The 18,451-nt window shown below is 39.5% G+C and overlaps 1 non-coding gene across 1 annotated transcript; it reads left to right on the plus strand.

Annotated features, from left to right (window-relative positions):
• Nucleotides 1-436: 436 nt before the first annotated feature.
• LOC115068278 lies at nt 437-540 on the plus strand. The gene has a single exon (XR_003847633.1). It is a non-coding gene; the product is annotated as a small nucleolar RNA U13 (small nucleolar RNA).
• Nucleotides 541-18,451: the final 17,911 nt, after the last annotated feature.

An 18,451-nucleotide genomic window follows, 5' to 3' on the forward strand; every position in this document is an offset into this window, starting at 1 on the left:
CACATATAGGCAGGGCTAACTGGATTCAGCAGGAATTAAATTTTTACAAAGAGAGGAGGAAACACATAAAGTTGTGAGTGAAAATCAGGGAAGGGTATAAAGGAGAAATTGGAGAGAAGAGAATGGGTGTGGATTTGATCCTAATACATTATATATGTGCGCATGGATATTAAATAAAATACTTTATTAAAAAATTTTAAATTTTAGTCCACAATTTGATTGGGTTATGGTTGTATTTACCAATGCAGGCCAATGTTAGTAATGATAAGGGATGATTTTTGAAGGTATGTATTAGAAATAATTAAAAGTAAATAAAGACTTCTGAGCTAAGATGGCAGAAAAAAAGTTCTTCCTTACAACTCTAGAATTGAGAAGAGCAAGGCCAACAAAGAAAAGACTGTATTCAGAAGAAAGAGGGAATCAGCAATGGCCACAGGTCCTTTCCTGGTTCATAAGTATGATGATTGGGGGTTCACGCCACTGTGTGACATGCACCTCTCTCAAACTGTGGCACAATGTCTGTATATTAACCCTCTGGCATAAAAGAAAAAGAGCAAAGGAAAAACAATGAAAAGAAAAAACTGTGGTGACAGAATAATTCAAAAGCATCTAGAAACAAGGCGAGGAAAACAGTCCACAACTCCAGCCCCGGCTCCAGGGCAGGAGGGGCTGAAACTGCAACTCCAAATTAAGCCAGGCTGCAGACCCAGGAAGAAGAGACTGACTCTTCTAGACATAGAAAAACCCCACAGCTCTTGTAAGACTGAAGTCCAGGGCAAGGACACTTCCTGAGTAGCAGTCCAGCATCAGAGAAGAAATTCATTGCGTTGCTCCTCGTATCTCAGAATATTGCAGCCAAGTACCATTTTGAGAAGGTTGTTGCTCGAGACTGAGCTATTTGGGGACTTGAAAATAAGGAACAGTCGCAATTCAAGGAGTCTAGGAACATCCAACCATAGTAGCTCATTGACCATTGTAGTTCGGGGAGGATTAGACATGGACCCACTAAGAAATGTCAGCAGCCAACAGCTCAGATTGCAGAGAGTATGATAGTTGGTGGCCTCTACGTCTTTGGTAAGGATTCAGGCTCATCACTGTAGATTACTGCATAGACTGAGAACTCTGAGCTGGTAGTTGGAAGACTGATTAGCCTCCAAAGGTACTGACACATGTAGTTGGCTACTCAGTGGCACTGAAAACACTGGGCCCAGGACCAGGACCAGGAGATGATTAGACTTATCCAGCCTCCTTTTCAGAGAGGGTTTGCTGCTGAATGGGATCTAGCATGCTGAAACTAGCAAGCAGAGTGTCAAGTTTCCTTGGTTTTCCCTTTCCAGAACAGAGTTCTTCTCCTAGTCTCTGTCTTCCAGGGACACCTCTCAGATATGATCCAAAACGGCTCTACTAGACCTGTTGGAGTCTAATAACAGAGGACCCAGAAAGTAGCTGGTTCAATTGTCTTCCATTCCACTCCCCCAGCCATTTTACTGCTTTCTTCTTACTGGATTTTTGGCATAAATATTATTTATTTAAATTTTCTGTTTTCATTTTTATCCCTCTTTGTAACTTTGCTTCTGTTTCCCCTTCTCCCGCCTCCTCCTTTATTTCATTCTTTTATTACTATTACTTTTAACTTAACTAATTAACGTTATAGTTTATTCTATGTTATTTTTACCACTTTCATTTCAGTGGTTCATTTGTGGTGTAGCAGTTGTCTTTAATTGGCTTTTATTGTATTTTTATATTTGTTTTTTGGGGTATTACTGTTTTTATGGAGGTAGCTCTCTCCTCCCTGAACAGTCCTATGGATTGAGCTCTCCAGAGAGGGCTGCTCACTAAGAAGACTCCCATGTAAAGCCAGAAGAGATAGCCATCCCAGCACATCCCAGCAAATCACAACATAGAAACACAAGAAGTATGAAAAAGTAGGGCAATAAGACTCCTCTGGAAATCCATTAGCTCTTCAGTAGCTTAATCTCAGGCTACTAAATGGTCGAATGAAGATGAAAATACAATTTACTAGAACCTTTGTGATATAGTGAAGAAGGAAATTTATAAATATGATTGCCTATATTAAAATTAGAAGAGTCTGGGACTGGAGAGATGGCTCAGTGATTAAGAACCCTGGCTGCTCTTGCAGAGGACCCAGATTTGATTCCCAGAACCCACATGGCAGCTAACAACCTTCTGTAAGTACAGTTCCAGGGGATCTGATGCCTTCTTCTGACCTCCATGGGCACTGAACAACACAAGTGTACTTACACACATGCAGGAAAAAACAGTCATACTCATAAAATAAGAGTAATAAATATTTTAAAAATCAGAAGAATCTTAAATAACAAGATAAACCCAACCGTAGGTTGAAATAAATAAAAACATGAGAGAAGTTAATGAACTGGAAACTTAAAGAACAACACAAAGAATCAATGAAATAAATAGTTCTTTGAAATCATCAACTAGGCTGACAAATGCTTAGCCATATTAACCAAAAGAAAAAAAAGACCCAAATTAATAAAATTACAAACAAAAGGAGATATAAAAGATACCGTTGAGATCTAGAAGATCATTAAGGAATACTTTCTACCAATATTTTAATATTGGTAGAAACCAAGAAGTCTTAAAAACATACATGCCAACTATTCCTTTACAGAAGGTAAAGGAATACTTTTAAACTCAACCTACCAACTCAGTATAATATAATCAACTGAATTGATGTCAACATATCATTGAATAGTATCTGACAACTATGTTTAAAAAATTCTTCACAGCTGGGTGTGGTGACTTCCATTTGTTATCTTATGGCTCAGGAGAGTGAAGCAGAGGATTGGATTACCAGGAGTTAGAGGCCAGCCTGGGCTATAGAGTGGGATCTTCCGTAGGAAAAAAATCTTCCCAAATATAGCTTTCATAAGCTTAACTACATGATACCTATAGCAAATGTATGTACTATATGACATAAAGTTCTAGAATAATCTACAATAAACTTAGAAATTTTAAAATGCACACTGTATGCATGGAAATACACTTTGTCACATTAACTTATACATATAATGATAGTAAAAAATAAAATATAAACAGCATCTCCTATTCTCCACATTCATGAAGAGTATCCTAAAGTTCCTAGCCTCTACAATTAAATGAGAATAAAAATAAGTGGATGACCATCCACTGTGATAGATGAAATGATATTATTATTTGATATTATTTGCAGAAGGTGTTTTCTTCATGGGTTACTGAGTATGTGTGTAATAGCTGGAACAGATTTTTCCAGCCTCCAAACCATCCAACCTTGGAAATTCCTGGCCTATATTGATCTGGTTAATTTAATGATATGCAATTATTTGTTTCTTTCTAAACTTTTACAGTGTTCTTTTCAGTATATTAGACTGAAAAAATAATTGAGCTTTGCCAGCATGAACAAAGGGAAACCTTTTGTGGGGGCCTCAAACTTTATATGTCTTAGAGCAGTAGGAGAGGCAGAGACAAAGCAGCATCTAATTTGGCTTAATGGGCAATGTGCCTTAAGCCCGCTTGGGGAAAAATTGTGGGGTTTTATAAGGCCAGTCTCAGGCTCCCTATAAGTCTTTCCCTAAGTGCACAAATTCTAATACTTTAGTTTCTTTATCCCAGGGAATGTTTCACACTGCCCCAACACTGTTGAAAAGTTGCTTTCTCTTAAATCCATTCGGAAGTCATGAGTTTTAAAGTCCCAAATCTGATATAAAAATTATATGGGGGAAATATAATCGATGCACTGCTTCTTTGAAACACAGAGTGTTGTCATTTTTCAACGATCTAATTTGTAAAAGTTGAAAATATAAAATATGAGTTGTATTTTTTCCTTAAAAAAAAAAAAAAAACCTGGGACTGGAGAGATGACTCAATAGTCACGAGCTCTTCTTGCAAAGGACTAAGTTCCCAGAACCCATGTTACAGCTCACAGCAGCCTGTAATTCAAGCTCGAAGGGATCTGATATCCTCTTTTGGCTTCTGTGAGCACTGCATTCATAAGCATACACACAGACACACATATACACAATTAAAAATAATAAAATATTTTTAAAAACTTAAGCATTAAGTGCTCTAGTAAATTATGTTTTACTTAGAAATCCTAAAATAGAATTGACTATATCTTTAGAGAAAGCAGCTTTCAAAAACTAAAATTAAAGAAAAAAGAACGTACTAATTGTTATGAAAGGTTGGGGGGAGTATAGCTCAATGGTAGGCTTCTTGCCTCACATGGATAAGGCCCAAATTCAATCCTCAACACTGCAGAAAAAGAAAAGAAAAACAGAACCAGAAAACAGAAACGCTATGCACAGTGGGAATGGTGTGAGACCTGTATCTTTTATCTCCTTGGTCACTACCAGAGCTGTTGACCCTGTAGTTGTCATGGCATAGGCAGAAAGCCTATGACAGATAATACTAGGTCTTTTGTTACTCAGCCAGCATTTGGATGGACATGCCCTTCATTGCTTTTCTACTTTTTCTACTGTGGAATGAGAGCAGATATTCTTAGTGTATAGGAAGTGGGAGATGGTTAAGTTAGTATATGGTTAATTGACTGTTTTTAAGAGAAATGAGAGTTATATTTTATGAAAAATCATTTTTACCTCTTCACAGTTTGTGTGTAATTAAAATACTGTGCATATATATAAATTGTATAACTTGAAAGCTTCTTTGAATAATTTTGAAATATGTATACACACGTGGTATTATTACCACAATTCAGATAAGAAGCATATTATTACTCCCATTTTGCCCTTTTATGACCTCTTTCTCTTTTTCCTGTGTTATCCCTCATCTACATTTAAACTGCTTTGGTTTATGTCACCGTACATTCATTTGCATTTGCTGAATTTTATATAAATATTACCATATAGTACACGGTTTGTTTGTTTGTTTGTTTTTTTTTTTTTGGTCTTTTTGAGACAAGGTCTCCCTGTAGCCCTAGCTGGCCTGGATTCGGTATGGAGACCAGGCTGGTCTTGAACTCAGAGATCTGCCTGCCTCTGCCTCCTGAGTGCTGGGATTAAAGGCGTGCATGCCATGCCCAGCTATGTGTCTGTATACAATAAATGTGTACAACATTGTCCTTGCCTCTTGACTATCTGGGAAACATTTGCTGTATTATTGGCTTAACTATATTTTCTAATTTCCTAGTCTTTGAAACTAAAAATTCCTAAATAATATTGACACTAATGTCCAGCTGAAAGAGAAATAACTGTTTTCCCCTGGCAATATCTGAATGTGTAGGCCATATTATGAATTAGCAACACCTTAGTGGTACCTATAGCATTAGACTTGGTTCAACAGGGCTACAGAATAGTAAAGCATAGGCTTGACAGAAGGGGATTACAGGCTGGAGAGAGGGTTAAGGAGAGCATGGTAGAAAAACCACGCTAAAGCAGGGCACACTACCATAAAAAAACACTAGTTGCATAGGTCAGATTTATGGGGATTTGTTTTAGGGAAACTGCTCATCAGCAGAGGAATCAAGGAATCAAAATAGAGACCCAAAAGAGATGGCATTTGACGTGGGTACTCTGGTATGAATAGAATTTATACAGAGTGGCTACCACCCTCAACCAACTTTTTATTGAAATTTTTCTTTGTACTAGGAACTAGGGATATAAATATTAGTAGCGACAAAAATAAAAATTTCTTATAAAATGTCTTGGTGGAGGACATACATGTAAACAAATTATCAGTATACAATGTATTAACTAGTGTAATAGAACTCTCTGGAAGCAATTAGGGAGGAAGAAATTAGTTCTGCCTAGGGAATTGGGAAAACATTCACGAAGGAAATGAGCTTTAATCTTTACTTTGAATGATGAGTGGAATTTTACCAGATGGAAAAAGATGAGAAATAGATTCCAGGCAGTGAGCATAACACATGACAAGGCACAAGGACATAAAAGTGGGGAATGTGCTTGGGGACTGTGAGAGCCTTCTCTGTAGTTAGAGTCATAGATGGTGATAGAAGTGGAGATTGATAGAAAAATTGCCAAGTCATCTAGGGACTAATTTGCCAAAGGCTCCACATGCCATGTTAAGGAATTTAATCTTTATCCCTTAGGAAGTTCCTGTAATTCCAACAACAAAATTTCGATCTTTGCCTTTATGGATATCAGTTTCATGACAGGATAGCAGTAGATCCACAAGATAAGGTGGAGAGGAGGGAAGATGGGGAAAGATGGCACCATGAAGTGTGTTACATGGGATAGCATTAAGAGTATGTAAGTTTAGGACAAACTGTGAAGTTGGCACTGAATTCTGTACTTTACGAAGAATGAGCTTAAGGAAGTCTATGGAATGGATAGTCATGGAGAAACTCTAGGAGCTAGGGCACAATCTGGAGTTCATCATTACAACCCAGCTAAGATAGAGCTAGACATGACCAGTTGCCAACCTCACCATTCTGTTCCTGCTCAGCCTTCATCACCGAATCCTGCTTTTGTTCCAAGATTCCTTCTTGCCCCTCCTCTTATAGTGGGATACAGAAGAAGAGGCCCACATCTGCCCAGAGGATGAATCTACCTTAGAAAGAGTCCATAGCCCATTTCCAACAACCGAGATATAAGGGGCCTTCTTGGAAATGTTCTTTCCTTTTGAAAAAGAGAAACTCCAGGGGAAATCATCAATCATGATTTCCCTGCTGGAAGTAGATTGTCTCCACATGACACTTGCAATTGTCACGTCACTATTTTGGTACTGTAAGAGGAGATAGTCTGTGGGCAAAGCCAATATCCAAGAGCCTGATTCCTTGATGCCTTGGTGATGGTCACAGAGCCACTGATTTAAGAAAAACTAGAACTGCTTCTCTTCAGACACTTGTTGTATGACATAATATTCATATTGCCTATGTCAACATAAGTTGGCATTTTCTAATATGGGTGACCTAAAATAATATCAAAGCAAGAAGTAATCAAAGTTTGAATTAGACCTGAAGCAGAAAGGAAAGTACTGAGTGAATATACAAGACCCAAACACAAATCTTTGCTGCAATGAAATTGGTGAGATTAGAAAATTTACCATCAACAGAAAGGAGAAATCTGAGGTTCTAGGGCTCCTTGGTTCACTGACAGAGTGAAGTGAAAAACACAAAACACAAGACTTAAAAGACTGAGTTAATGGAAGAAGTTAGTATGCTTGCGTGTATGCATTTGTTTTGAGTGTGACGTGAATTGTACAAAATTTAGGGTTGGCATACTTTAAGAAATGAGGCCAAGGGATGTGAGGGTGATCTGGCCGCCACATCTGTCACCCCATTGATCTGGGTGGATAGGTGGCTGTTCCACATGGTCCCTCCCGAAGCTGTGCACCCAGTCTTCCATCAAGAGCATGTGAGTAGCTGAGGTCTTCTGCTAGAGCTTCCAAACAAGCTCCCAAGAAATCAGGCCAGGAATTGGAGGAATAGTTCAGTGTGTAAGAGTGCTTTCTGCACAAACATGGGTACCTGAGTTCAAATCTCTAATAGCCATTTAAAAAGTTTTATTAGTTACTTTTCTGTTGCTGTGATAAAATACCATGCCCAACTCTTAGGGAAAAAAGAATTTATTTACAATTCCAGAGGGAGAGTCCATCATGGGGGCGGGGTGGGGGAGCAGGAAGCTGAGAGCTCACATCTTCAACCACAAACATGGAGCAGAGAAAACATGAACTGCAAGTATGGTAAGACTATGAACTCTCAGAGCACACCCCAGTGACACACATCCTCCAACCAGGCTACATCTCCTAGATTCCATGATCTCCCAAACAGCACTACCAACTGGGTACCAAATATTCAAATACTTGAGCCTTTGGGAGATGTTTCCCTTTCAGACCACTACACTGGATAGGATTACATGTGACTGTAACCCCACCACTGTGTGTGGGGAGGCTTGAGGGAAGTAGGAGACAAGAAGGTCGCTGGGGCTTGCTGACACTAGCTTAGCTCCAGGTTCACTGGCAGATCCTGTCTACAGAAATAAGGCAGGAAGTGACAGAGTAAGATGTCTGATGTCCTCCTCTGGCCTCCAGAAGTATATGTTCATATACCACACAAATACCAAGCACGCATACACTATACACATCTGTCACACACATACACTACATATACCCATAACACACATACATGACCAAAAAAAGAGAAAGAAATGAAAACTTTTCTGTTTCTGTTGAAATAGAGGTATTCTTCCATTACGAATGCTTGTTCCTTACTGCAGCCTCTCCTGTTAAATGTTTGTTTTCATAAGTCTAATTAATGCAGTTTCTATCAGTAACAATGAAGGAGAACACATAATGTAATAAACAAGCAATTTCATACTTGGGAAATTCCTTTAGGGCTCTCACAGTATTGATGTTGGCAGTGTTAGGTTTTGATTTTAATTTACAGAAATGTGCACATGTGAAGTGTTGTAGGGAAGAAGGAACACAAACTTGAGATCATACATCTGCTTTTCTACCGGATTATGAATTGGCAAGTCACTTAATTACTGTGAGCCTCACTTTGATTAAATTTTAAATCGATTTCATAAAACTTATTCTGCAGGGTTTGTGTTTAGTAATGTTAATTACATGTGCGCGCGTGTGCGCACACACACACACACACACACACACACACACACACACATAGATTTCATAAAACTTATTCTGCAGGGTTTGTGTTTAGTAATGTTAATTACACGTGCGTGCGTGCATGCGCACACACACATACACACACACACACATTCAAAATTATGTTCACTTTTGTTCCTGAAGTTCTCAAATAGATAAGTTGAGGCTTATGAGACACTGTTTTTGACTTCCATGTAAATTTTTCCCTTACCAAGGTCATTGTTACCTTGACAACCCTGAGGTCTCAGAAAGAATGAGTTGCAAATTGGTGTTTGTTGAGCTCTAAAGCCCTGTATAGTCACACTAAGCATCAGGCAGGGTTACTGTATCTAAAGTTCAGGCTCAGCCATATTGCTTTCCCTTTGACTGTAAGAATCAACTGTTAGAGTTCTGCAACTTCATTTTTCCAGGTCCTGCAATTTATCTACGGAAAATTTGGGCCTTAGAAGTATAGTGACTACCAGAAGCTTACAATAAAGGATCAGGTTTGGCCTACCAGGGGGCCATTATTAGGATACCAGAATCTCTTGGACATAATTAGCTTGTTTTTATTTGTTCCTTAAATGTATTGTACCACCAGGAAGCTTATTAGGAGGAAATGATTGAGTCAAAATAGGATTTGAGCCTTCCTATTTTGGCACTAACTAAACTCACAATAAGGTTACCTAGGACTTTAACATTTGTACATTACAGTGTTTAAAAAAAATTGCTATTGAGTCCTTACTATGTGACAGGTATTAGTTTAGGCATCCCTCTTTTTTTGTTGTTGTTGTTGTTGTTGTTTAAGTACAGTCTTGTATTTTTTAAAATATATTTTTAAGTGTATGAGTGTACTGCCTGCATGTGTATAAGCGTACTTGTGTCATGCAATGCTGGTGGAGTCAGAAGAGATTGGTGGATTCCCCTGGAAATGGAGTTATGGACGGTAGTTAGCTGCCATGTGGGTGCTGGAAATTGAATTTGGGTCCTCTGCAAGAACAGCCAACCACTGAGCCATCTCTCCAGCCCCCAATCTTGTATTTTAAGAAAGCAATTTGGTAATATGCTTAGGATATATTTAACCTACCTCCACACCAAAGTTTTCAAGTGTTAGCTCATGAATAAGGCTTAATCTAGGTTTCAGGCATGTTTGCACATTGTTTATGAGTATAGAATTTAGTAAACATCACACTAGAATGAAGGTCTGTGAGCCTCTCCATCTATGATAGCAGAGATTAAGAAATCTTAAAGTAAAAGACTACACCTAGGTGACCTCCCTTGGCCCCTCTTGTGCCCTGCAACCAGCCCACCCACACACCGGTTTCGAATGATCCCCACCAAAAGGCCTCTGCCTTGGTTCTGATGTTCACAGCCCCAGTGGCTAATTGGGTTGTTCTTAGTTTGATGAGGCACCAATCTTGACAGTGTCCCTGGATAATTTCAAACACTTGGACAAGTCTCTTTCTCACTATTTAAAAAAAATGAAGCTACAACATAACAAGATTCCTTACTGCATTTTCATACAACTCTGTTTTGGTTGACCCTAAGCATCTGCCTCCCTCCCTCCTTGCTTGTAGTCTTCTGCCTCAGTATTTCCCCTTCCACTTTCATGTCACATGTGCTCTATTATTCTCTCTACCCCTTTCCTTAAAACTTCTTTCCCCTTCCCTCATGGCCCCTTTTCTAGCTTTATAACATATATCCATATCCCCCACCACATAACTACACATATATAAAAATGAGAAGCTAGGGCCTGCGTATGAAAGGAAACATGTGGTATTTGTCTTTCTGAACTGATTTATTTCACTTAATATATTTTCCAGATCCATCCATTTTCCTAACTTTTCATGATTTCATTTTTCTTTATGGCTAAACAAAATCCTATTGTGTACATGTATCACATTTTCATTATGCATTCATCTGTTGATGGACATGTGGGCTGAATCTATTTTCTTGCTATTAGTGACTGCATACCCTTAGTGAGGACATGTGAGGATCCTGTAAGGCCTGCCTACTAAGATGAATCTTAGTTTTCCTTTGACATTTCCAAATAAAAGATTTCTGCTTCAGTTGTGAAGCTAAAACTTTACTGTCATAGCAATAGATTCATTAAACAAACTCCTTTTTTTCAAATATTTTACTTAAAATTTTTATTTTATGTATATGAGTATATTGCCTGCATGTAGGTAGGTGCACCTGTGCCATGCAAAGCCTGTGGAGGTCAAAAGAGGGCACCGGATCGCTTGGAACTGGAGTTATGGATGATTGTAAGCTGCTATGTGGGAATTGAACCTGGGTCCTCTGCAGAGCAGCCAGTGATATTAACATCCGAGTCATCTCCCCAGCCCTATATAAACTCCTCAATAGATTAGAAATATTTGCCATTAAATGATTTGATACATTTTTAGAACTCTACCAAGAAGGGGTTAAAAAACAAAACAAAACCTCATCCATATCCAGTTTATTTTCCTCCTTATGGGAGTAGCCCAGGAGAAAAACTATATACAGTAGACACACTTGTGTGTAAGGAAAGGCAAACTTAAGTATCTTTGCCTCATATCCCACACTGCATACCTTTTGCATAGACTTGGACTTACTACCTTCCCTGGTCACATATACACTCAAAGTTTGAGCATGAAATGGGTAGAGTTAAGGAAAATGAGCCTCAGATAGTGGAGAGATGTCTCTGTTCTTACTGAGGACCTGAATACAATTCCCAGCACCTACATCAGGTAGTTCACAACTGTTTGGAACTCTAACCACAGGGGGATCTGGCACCTCTGGCCTCCATGGGTATTTGGAGTCATGTGCACATACCCCTCCATATCACTTATTAGAATAACAATAAAAATCCTTTTTTAAAAGCACCCATGTATAAAAACCACAACTATTATTGTCTATGAAGATAAATTACTTCAGTAAACGCGTGCTCCGGTATAAACCATTACCGTGGAGATATTCTGAGTATGCTCTGCTGCGATCTTTCAGATGAGACTTCTCACTGAATACCGATACTCTGGAACAGTTCCTAGGAAATTGCACAGAAGCAAATCTGCTGCAAGCTTTACGAAAAATTCAGTATAAAAGCCGAACTTTCTGCAAAGCCCTCTGTGAGCAAAACAAGCTCTTATCTCAAGTACCTCTATCTGAACTTTCTTTTTTTCGTATTCTTTGCAATTGCTGATCTCCTCGTACTCTTCTCCCAGACTTTCATGTGACTGTCCCCTCCTAACTGTGTTGTCGCCTTCTCAAGCAGCCTACACTGACTATTCTGTTGTCCAATACAAGCATAGAATGAGACACAAATATAGGTTGTATTTTCCAGTAGCTACATTTTAAAATTGAGTTAAAATTAATTCAGCAAAAATTTCCTTTATTCCAGTATATCATCTAAAATAGTATGGTTTCAAGAATTAGTATAAAAGTATAAAAGCGTGTGTATATGTCTCTCTCTGTGTGTGTGTGTGTGTGTGTGTGTAGTATATGTAGTATATGTGTGCATGTGTATGTGAGTACACATGCTAACAACATAGGCATATGGAGGCCAGAGGATGACATTACGTGTCTTCTTCTGTCTCTCCACTCCTTATTCTTTGAGACAGGGTCTTTTACTGAACCTGAAACTCACTGTTTCAGTCAGCAGGGATCTGCTTTTCTCTACTCCCAATCCTAGGGTTACAGGCATGCATTGCTCCCACCGCTGAGCCATTTCCCAGACCCTCAGCATAGACTATTAATGAGATACTTGCTTTTGCCCTCATAGTCAGAACATCTAGCTCATCTCTGAAAGCACATCTCAATTTGAACTATTGACATTTTAAATGCTCAAAAGTCACATGTGGCTAATGGCTGCTGGTAAAATAGCACAGAACTAAAATGGCCATCTTCCTCTAGTCGCTCTGTCCTCTTAACAGATTTATCACCACCATAACACCTCTTGGTGTTTGAAATTACCCTGTTTGTTCTTCACATAGCTCCTAGTTGCCACCTGTTTTTGAAATGTAAAGTCCACGTTTTTTCATTCTGTCACAGCTACAGAATTTAGCACACTATCAATCTTAAATAGATACTCCCTGAAAGTGAGTGAAAAAACCATTATATTGTTAAACCAGTGGAATTCACACACGGTTTCTTTGTCTCAATCTTTCTTTCCTTGGGATATCTTCTGATAGGTTGAATCACAACACTGACCACACATGTGTGACTTTCCCCTTCTTTATACATGCTTTCTCATAACTACCTTGTATTGCCTGTACCCTGCAAGTTGTTTCAACATGGGATTGACACAGAAAGAGGAAGTCCTCTCCAGTCTGCCTTTAAAGTCACTTCCAAGTTAGCATTCAACTTACACTAAGCAATGAAAAAAAAAAAAGTCAAAGCAACCATTGGTACTTTCCTGTCTTTTCCCTATTAAACACTACAAAGGCAGGCTATACATAGTATTGTAATTGTAGCCAAGAATCTGTGGTCAATTACAGGCCTTGCAAACTACCAGAAGGCCTGGAGTTCTGGGAATTTCCCTCCATTCCAAGCCTGGAACAGATCCAGGCTTGCTGCCCCTGAGGATCTGTGTGACAGTGGACAATGGCTTTAGATCTGTCTGTGCTCGTTCCCTCCAATTGTAAAAAGAAAATCATTACAGTTGCTTTCCAGTATAGGATTATAGAGAACATAACCACAGAGGACCTTATGGTCACGCAAAGCAGTGGGGGTGGACCTATCACCTAAGCTCTGATCTCAAGCGCAGGCATAAGAATGAAAACTTTTAAAGTCTCAGAGGGAAACTGGTTTTATAAGCAGAAGGGAAAAAGCAAGGGGCCTCGGAAAGAATTCTTATTCTTTCTATACTTAGAGAGGTTTGCAGGAAGGTTTCTGGAATCTTGTTTAGCATTGAATTAAATTAGCATGTAACTTCCTTTGTTTAGTAGAGTAAGGAGAAAGTCGACCTGATTCACCCCGTCCCTTCCGGATCATGTCCTCTTTCCTCCTCTGGTTCTCCTTGAAGCCATACTGTGTACTAGGCCTAGCTCTGCTTTATCTCAAAAAGCCAATAGAAGAATTGGCAAACAAAAGATTGCTGCAATTTATGGGCTGGAGAGATGACTCAGCAGGTAAGAGCACTGGCTTCTCTTGCAGAGGTCCAGGGTTCGATTCTTAGCACACACATGGCAATTAACAACTGTCTGTAACTACATTTCCAGGGGGATCTGATGCCTTCTTCTGACCTCTGTGGTTATTTCATGACATAGGGGCACTTACACACATGCAGGCAATACACTTGTATGCATAAACTAAAAATAATAAATAAAGGCCGGATGTGGTGGTGCATGCCTTTAATCCCATTACTTAGGAGGCAGAGGCAGACAGATCTCTGTGAGTTCAAGGCCAGTCTGGTCTACAAAGTGAATTCTAGGTCAGCTGGGGCTACAATGAGACCTTATCTCAAAAAGACCATTAATAATAATAATAATTGAATAAAAATATTAAAAACTGATATATTTAAAAATATGCCATTGAACTCCTATTCCGTATAAAAACTGGAGATGTGAACAGAAAGCAACACTTGAGGGGCTTCCATTTCCGCACACGGGTTATTCACTGAACAATTTAATCATTCGGTTACAGTCACGATGAGTGTCTTATAGGAAAAGAACCAGGTGGCGTCACAAGATTCAGTGGAGTTCTAATTTAGAGATTCTCTGCGAAGGTGACCCTTCTGCTAACTTCTGAAGGAAAGAGAATTTAGTGGGTGAGGGGGGTCAGGGATGTTTTAAGGCAATGGGAGAAGCAACCTTCTGAGGCTGGAAGTCATTCTGCATAATCAGGAGACTAAGAATTGTGACCCACGCTGTATCCCAGTTTACTCTTAGGCTGGTAACTAATGAGGCAGAGCGGTTTTCTGCTTTTTTCCTTAATAGGGCTGAGAATTGATGACCTGACTCTTTTCCATCATCTACCTGATACTTAGTGTAGAGTTTAGCACCTACTTGTTAGAGCAAGTACTTAAAGGGTGTGACTTTCCCATGTGCCATTAATGGTAGATCTATATAAATAGATCCTTCTTTCTGGAAAGTCTCTCAGTCTAGTCATCTGGTAGCTGTAGCAGACTGTGAACACTAGGGGGCAGGAAGCATTCTCCTAGATTTCTTTTGGTAAACCACTAATCGGAGAATTTCATACATGAGCATTGTCTTTGCATTATTCCCATCCCTCCCAGTTCCCCACCAGCTCCTCCATGTCCCCCTCCTTCTCCCTCTCCCTCTCAATTTCTTGCCCTCCTCTTTATTATATAAATGTATATATACATTTATAAACATATTTATTTATAATGTACTGAGTCCATTTAGTGGTGCCGACGTGTACTTGTGTTTAGGGCTGTCCATTTGGGATTAGGTAACCTCTCTCGGGGAGCTAGTCCCTGGAGAAAGCTGATTGTCCCTCCCTCAGCAAACAATGATTGCCAGTAGTTCATCATCTTGAGGTGGAACCCGTGACATTCCCCCCTTCCACCTTGGCTTTGTCATTATGCAGATCTCATTAGACTACTATACCGTGGAGATTTCATGGCTGCAGCTTCCCTATAGAGTGCATTCACTAGCAGCAGGTGTCTTGTCTTTCTGGCTCTTATATTCTTTCCAACCTTTCTTCTGTGATGTTCCTTGAGCCTTAGGTGTAGAGGTTTCATTGTAGATGTATCACTTAGGACTGGACACCTCACAGTCACTTAGTCTTTACATGTGACCAGTTGTGGAACTTTGTAATAGTCTCCATCTCTTGCAAAAAGAAGCTTCTTTGATGATTGGTGTATTAGTCACTTTTCTGATGCTGTGACAGAAACACTGACCAAAGCAATTTATAGAAGGAAGAGTTTGTTTGAGCTTACAGTTCCAAAGGAATTACAGTCCACCACGGCAGGGAGGCATGGCCTCAGAGGTAGCTGGAAGAGGAGCAGAAGCTAGGCTCTACATCTTCCAGGAGGCACAGGAAACAAGAGAGCAACTAGAGATCTGGCAAGTTAAGGACTTTCTAAGCCCACCCCCAGTGACATGCTTCCTTCAGGATAGCCATGCTTTCCAAACCTCCCAAAACAGCGCCACCATCTGGGGACAAAATGTCCAAATATTTGGAGCCTGTGGGGGACATTTCATTCAAACCACCACAATTGGTGAGAGGTACACTTGTATGTATTTAGGATTTAGTAAGAAATTACATAGGTCCAAGGAAGTGACAGTCATAGATTTTTCTCCAGGGTTGATGACCTCTCCAGCCATGTGTACTTGGCTATGTTTACAGTACCATGCATGATTTTCCTTCCATTGAGTGGGCCTTAATTCCAATTAGATAACTGTTGATTACCCTCAGGATAAAAAGTGCCATGACTGCATCTATACACACAGTTTGCTGGGGCCAGTCATTGTTGTGGTTCATAAGCTTTATAGCTGGGTTGGATCATTGATTGGTTTTCTCCCTTGGCAGCTTGCATAGTAGCCTCTGATACCATGAGAGCTGGTCTTCAGAAAGGAGGCTTCTAGCTCAGTTCCAGCTCAATTGCTCTAAGTCCTGTGTCTGAAGTATGCCATATCTTCAGCAATAGGATCTGACCTTCAAGATCTAGGAGGCAATCACAGGCCATGGTGGTAGCCTGTATTATTTTGGGAGTCTCCTTAATCAACAACTCAGAGGAGAGATTCCTATGCCTGGCACTGTGATTTTTGTTATATAGTCATCAGCTATATACATGTATTCACATTTATATTATATGTGTATTTTTCAGTAGGTTTACCAAATACTATATTTCCCTTTGAGTTTTCATACCATTTAAGCATTATCTCTCTCTTCTCTCTGTCCTGTATAATAATGTACACACTGATTTTGACTTAGGTGTTGAATGAGGAATTAGCAAATGAAACTGTACTGTTTGGAGGCCATTGTCCTTGTAAACTTAGTCAAGCATTATGAAAACAAGAAAACAGAATTCATAGTGAGTTTATGGACATGATTTTAACTCACTCTGAATTAAGCCAAGAGGCACAACTAATATGTCTCATGAAGCTGTAGCAGTCTTGTGATGATGGTTTAGAAACAACAGCCAAAAAGGTGTTGAGGCTTTTCAAATTCTTAAAATCTGGCTCTAGAAACCAAAAAGGGACAAATGTCATTAAAAACATGTTCTTCATTCTTCCAAGACTGCTTCTACACAGAAATGAGGGTTGGGAGTAGACCCTAAGAGAAATGTCAAGATCACACAAGGGATTGGTAGGCCCATGCCATTTGAGTTAAGCTATTAATAGGAAGACCATGCATCTAGCACTTAAAGTTAGATGTCACTAGGTTTTTGCTAAACTTCTGGCAGCCATGTTTTCAACACATGATAAATAATGATACCTCTGGGGAAAACAGAGGAACAGACAAGGCTACTCATTATAACAAACTGGTCATGGACTGGGTGGTGTAAACCTCACACTGATCACATTTTACTGATGGCTGCAGATGGTAGTCTCATGCCAGTCGGGAGCAAAATTAAATAATTAGCAGATGTCACCAGTGCCAATCTGCTGATGTTTAAAAATGGAATGAATGAATCAGTAAACTACTTAGGAAAGTAAGTCTGTGCCAAGCATTCTGTCCTTAGGGGCCTTGTGTGGACAATATGATCTGTGCGTCATCAGGATATTTCAGCATGACTATGAGAAAAAATGGAGGTCTATGTCTCCACAGAACTACGAACATCAACTATGGCTATACACACAGTAGGTAGATGTTATATTTTACTTTATCTTATTATTATTATTTTGTTTGTTTGTGTGTTTTGAGACAGGTTACCCTTATAGCCTCAGTTGACTGGGAACTTGCTACATAGACCAGGCTGGCCTCGATCTCACAGAGATCCACCTGCCTCCAGAGTGCTGGGATTAAAGGTGTGTGCTACCACACCCAGCAGTATATAGATATTTTCGTCTCACACAGTTTTTAAAATTAATGACTGAGGCAATGCCTCCATGTTATTACTGTCACTGTCACCATCATCAAAGCCAAATGATATGGTTTAAAGTGAGGCACGAGCTTTTCTTCTAGAAGCACATCTTCTGATAATGGAATACATTGCACATAATGCATGGATGTAAGAAGCACATAGTAAGAATATGTACATGCTGCTAATACAGAAAATTCTAACGACATGATAAAAATAAGAATGGAGAATGTAATTTGTAGAAATCTAATAGAGTAACTGAAAACAACCAGTGAGGCATTTTATAAGCATCACTGTATTTGTACTTCATAGCAATCCTGTGGAGTTGGGCTTGTCATTATCCCCACATTATAATAGACTTAGGTAAGGAGAATAATTTTTATAGAAAATGACATCAGATGTGAAAACAAGTCTGTCCAGTGCTGTAGAAAAACGTTGTTCATTTTGATCACTTGGTGCTGTCTGGACTTCTATTAGCATCTTGCATTCCCCATGATGCCATGGTAGATGAGTGTTGTTATTTTATTTTGACAAGGTCACTGTGTAGCCCAGGCTAGCCTCAAGCTCCCAACCCATCCCTGCCTCAGCCTCTAGTGCTTGGATTATAGGCATAATGCCACCATAGCTACTTTAAAAGTCTTAGATGTTCAGAAAATTCAGACCACCTGTTCTTCCTCGAGGAAAGAAAAGAGGTAGTGGAAGCAGCTTTTGTCCAGATCCTTCCCCTTAGGAAGTCTTTTTCAGGAAAGGTTTCCCAAAGTCCAAGCCTGCCCAACTGTGTTGCCTGTCTTCAGTGCTGATATAAGAAGACAAGAGACTGTCCTGGCCAGCAGGAGTCCCTGGCCTGATTCTTCTCCCATCTCTTAAACTGTTTTTCTAGACTTCCTTTTGCTTGGTTTG

The sequence above is a fragment of the Nannospalax galili genome, unplaced genomic scaffold (assembly GCF_000622305.1).
Source record: "Nannospalax galili isolate Female #2095 unplaced genomic scaffold, S.galili_v1.0 scaffold186, whole genome shotgun sequence".
Lineage (NCBI taxonomy): Eukaryota > Metazoa > Chordata > Mammalia > Rodentia > Spalacidae > Nannospalax > Nannospalax galili.